Source organism: Entelurus aequoreus, linkage group LG15 (assembly GCF_033978785.1).
Source record: "Entelurus aequoreus isolate RoL-2023_Sb linkage group LG15, RoL_Eaeq_v1.1, whole genome shotgun sequence".
In the NCBI taxonomy this organism is placed as follows: Eukaryota; Metazoa; Chordata; class Actinopteri; order Syngnathiformes; family Syngnathidae; genus Entelurus; species Entelurus aequoreus.
The window spans coordinates 10,857,639-10,862,638 of NC_084745.1; the positions used below are offsets into that span (position 1 = coordinate 10,857,639).

Sequence of the window (5,000 nt, forward strand, 5' to 3'; positions counted from 1 at the left end):
TACGGCAAAAGGCGTTAACGTTACTTTTTTATTTATGTATATAAGTTATGCTGAACCAGCGAGGGCAAATTAAACTGTTTCATGGCAACGAAAGGGCTCTTTGCTATTGCATGACGTCATTATATGATCGATTGACGTCATCTAAAACATTGGCCAATATTGATATCAAAGAACAGTGAATATAAATAATAATGGAAGTGTAAGTGTTTGTATATTATTGGTACAAATGTTTAACAGGGATATTTCACATGTGTATATATTTGATCATATTTCTAGCAAGCTCATCTTGTATTGAAATTGTTTATAGGGTTAGGCGAAATAAGTGCTCAACTTTAGCCTAAACCCTTTCGGTCTATGACATTGTCAATTTATGAATGTACAACTGTTTGTTTTTGTCAAGCTGTTGGTTTATTTTGTTGACCACTGACCGAAGAAATAATAATCTAAATACTAAACTAAAAAATACAGGCATAAATAACCCCATAGCCCCTACTGTATGCCAGTATTACCACATCTGACTAATCGTGTAGAAATATGGGGAAATAACTACAAAAGTACAGCGTATTCACCAACCGTGGTACAACAAAGATCAGTTAGAATAATACATAAGGTTGGCTTTATTTATTGAATCAAAAATATTGAAATTCAATGCTTTGGTGCATTTGCAAGCAGCTAAAATGATGTACAAGGCAAACTATAACCTGCAACAATTCTTCTCAACAAGAGGGGAAATCTCATTTAAAACATTTGTACGCACACACAACATTTAAGACCGTAAGCGTGTCAGTATGATTAAGCAAAAAAGCCAAACAAAGCACTGATATGATCCAGTTTAACTGTTGGGACGGCGTGGCGAAGTTGGTAAAGTGGCTGTGCCAGCAATCGGAGGGTTGCTGGTTACTGGGGTTCAATCCCCACCTTCTACCATCCTAGTCATGTCCGTTGTGTCCTTGGGCAAGACACTTCACCCTTGCTCCTGATGGCTGCTGGTTAGCGCCTTGCATGGCAGCTCCCGCCATCAGTGTGTGAATGTGTGTGTGAATGGGTGAATGTGGAAATACTGTCAAAGCGCTTTGAGTACCTTGAAGGTAGAAAAGCGCTATACAAGTATAACCCATTGATCATTTATCATTTATAACAAAGATCAGTTAGAATAATACATAATGTTGGCTTTATTTATTGAATCAAAAATATTGAAATTCAATGCTTTGGTGCATTTGCAAGCAGCTAAAATGATGTACAAGGCAAACTATAACCTGCAACAATTCTTCTCAACAAGAGGGGAAATCTCATTTAAAACATTTGTACGCACACACAACATTTAAGACCGTAAGCGTGTCAGTATGATTAAGAAAAAAAGCCAAACAAAGCACTGATATGATCCAGTTTAACTGTTCAAGTACAATTAAGTCAAATCCTGATAAACATCTTAACCTTATTAAAAAATGAACTAAGTTTGCATATATTCATGTGTGTCTATATTTGTTGTGGGCACTAGGCGACAATTACCTTGGGAATTAAGTGGGTGGGTATTGTAAGGGATGGGGTTTATAAGTTACATATTGAAAAATGTGCAGATACTTCAACTCGCTGTTGCCATGATCCATCATACTGTATTGTCTGCAAAATTCAATAAAAATATTTGGAAAAAAAAAAAATGAGATAACCTTATTCATCTCATAATGTCAACTATATATTGCTTATTTTACATTTATTGATGTAGTTAATAATTATTTACTTCCTCATTCGTCTACTTATTTCATGCTCTGTTTATTTATTCACTGCTGTGTTACAGATGGAGTACAAACGAATGTGTTTTTGCTATGATACGAAAAGGGGTAGGATTGAATAAGCTCTGCTTCGCCCGACTTCTTTTTTGGACATGCTTTAATGAGACACTGGAAATGTGCGATGCATCATATTGTAATTGCATGCATGTTCGTAACCAAAGACAACAACATAAATATAAGCGATTACATTGAGCCTGAGAATGCAAAGCTGGTATTATCGGTCCATGCTTTAAATTGGTGCGTGTACTGTCACCATATTGAGGGACTTAAACATCAAAACATCATTTCAGCCATCCAATGATCACCTGTGTTAATCAGGAGGCGGCGGTTTTTTATGTTTTTATGTTTCTGAACAACACCAAAGTCCCCACTCGTATGTGTATCTCCGCCAGATAAGCAGAAACCTAAACGCTACTTTCTCTATTTGTTATTATTTGCTGACAGAAAGGTTTGATACAGTGTGAGTTAGTTATCCTGAATAATAGCCGGAGTTATGCGTCATTTATATGATATGAGTCAGCTGCCATAGGCTCCAGCCGTGACACTGAAATGAATACATGAATGGATGCATGGATGCATTGAGCGTCTTTCTCAAGTAAAGCAATAAAGCTGAATTGTTTTTGGCCAATCATCCATGATTTTTCTTTTCTTTTTTGTAGCGCTTGCCCTTATTCGGGTCACGGGTGAGCTGGAGCCTATCCCAGCTGACTTTGGAGTTGAGGCACACGCTGGTCAATCAGAGGACGCATACATGCAAACAACTACAGTTGTACATCAACTTACCAGCTTAATTGGTTCTGTGATGGAGAAAACACTCTTATCTCAAATCTACGTCTCCAATTGAAATGAATTCAAATCAATTTAATTGGTGCTTGCTCCTCTTAACAGTGCAATTTTAACATGTAACATGCCGTTTGAAAAGTGACAACTTTTGATCAGAAATATTGTATAAAAGCAATATAAGTGAGTGCACTACTAACTAATACAGTAGTTTTATGAAGTAAAACAATACATTTCGTAAAACTACTGGAACGCCTTTTCACTGAATGTCAGAGCGGCAACATCTCTCAATATTTTTAAATCCTCTTTAAAAACTCACGTCTAACACAAGCTGAGCTGGATTTATGTATGGATTAATTATTTTCTTTTCATCCATTTTTAATTGTGTTTCATATATAGAATGTTTTATATTTGTTGTGAATTTGTATTATTTTTAAACATTTTTAATCTTCACGCTGTTTTGGCACTATTTTAATGCATTTTAACTGCGTTTTACTTGTAGGATTTTTTGTGCTTATTGTGATTTTGATTATTATTTTTAATATTTTACCACACTTTGGGGCAGTAGGGTTGTTTTAGAAATGTGCGATACAAATAAATCTACCTTAAACCTTGACCTTGATAATGTATAGCATTTACCTTGGAGCGTCAACTTATCACTTTCCACCTGCTTCTCCGTCAAACACACCATCAGCAGCTTTTCCATATTTTCATGGCTATTAGATTCAGATTTAACATTCATGGCTGCCGTTGGACTCGTTCTTTAGCCAGCAGTGCATACGAGCGTATGCCCGAATTTCCTCGCCCAGTTGGCGACACGTTCTGTCATGTTTTTGATTATTTATTTCTTTAATACAATGATTAGCATTCACTTCTTCTCAGTTCTGTCCTTCACACTCACTTTCTTCTTTCCCGTGGTTAAAAAAACAGAGTTATGCGTGTAAGTGTGGATGTTCTGGTCAGATCCTACGGGTTTCACTGTGAGATTCGCTATACCAACTAATGGCGGGGATGCTTGTAACTCTTAATTTTGCTTGCAACTTAAAGCATAAAAAATAGCCGAGAGCTCTTATCTCAAAACACTCTTAAGTTGAAGTACCACTATATTCACAATTATGGACAATTTAGTCTTGAGTTCTCTTAACAGTCATGTTTTTGGGATGTAGGAAGAGCACGTACAACACTTAAGACCTTCAGTATATCAGTATGTGGAATTAAATTATGGAATGGATTAAGCAAAGCAATCAAACAATGTACTAATATGTTACACTTCAAGAAACTCTTCAAACTTAAAGTGTTTACAAAGTACAAAGAAGAAGAACCATGACAAACATTCTCAATTTATTTCATCCATCCATTCATTCATTCTTAAAGTAATCTTACTTATCTCATCATATGAAATATGACTTACTTCACCAATTATTATTATTAAATTCTTACTATTATTTATTTTTATTGTGATTACTTATGGAGTTTATTGTGAAAAAATTGTGAACAGGAAGTGAACAAAAAGTTTTGCAACTGTTATGTAAAGAAAAGGGGTAGGATTAAATAAGCTCTGCTTCTTCCTACTCCTTTTCGAACATGTTGAAAAGAGAAACTGGAAATTGTGATGTATCATGTTGTATGCTTGCATGTTCAAAATAAACTCAAACTCAAACTCAATATGTGTACAGAAAATGTATATACAGATATATTATATTATGTCTATAACATATATACAATATATACCAATGACCATGTACAATATTACAGTATATATAACAGCAGCAGCATAAAATGGAGAGTAGGTCCAGCAGGAAATAGAAGATAGACATTATAAACAAAGAGAAGTAGCTAACATGTCAGGTGTCAGATAATAGGCAGATGTCATCTATTGCTGTATGGCGAGTGATTATACAGCTGGATGGAGTATGGAATGAAGGAGTTCTTGAATCGCACAGTGCGGGAAGGAAGTTGAAGGAGCCTGTTGGAGTATGAGCTCCGCTGTCCCTTAATTGTCAGGTGGAGTGGGTGGGCAGGATTGTCCGTGATGGCGAGCAGTTTGTCCAGTGTCCTCCTGTCCCTCACTGACACAAACGCCTCCAACTGCGTGCCAATAGTTTGGCCGGCTTTCCGGATCAGTTTATCAATCCGGTTTGAATCCCTTTTTCTATCTATCTATCTATCTATCTATCTATCTATCTATCTATCTATCTATCTATCTATCTATCTATCTATCTATCTATCTATCTATCTATCTATCTATCCATCTATCTATCCATCTATCTATCTATCTATCTATCTATCTATCTATCTATTTATCCATCTATCTCTATCTCCTGTGCAGCCACTCAGGCAAATCATATAGTTGATGGAGATGATTAAATCTGATGTACAGATTTGCTTAAGAAAAGAGAAGTGTTGGATACCTCTCTTGTTGCCTTATTT

General features: G+C 35.9%; 1 protein-coding gene across 1 annotated transcript in view; it reads left to right on the forward strand.

The window, feature by feature from the left end:
* Positions 1–5,000, forward strand: part of LOC133629805 (melanoma receptor tyrosine-protein kinase-like) — a 52,464-nt gene that overhangs the window by 5,811 nt on the left and 41,653 nt on the right. The gene's annotated exons all lie outside the window — the stretch shown is intronic.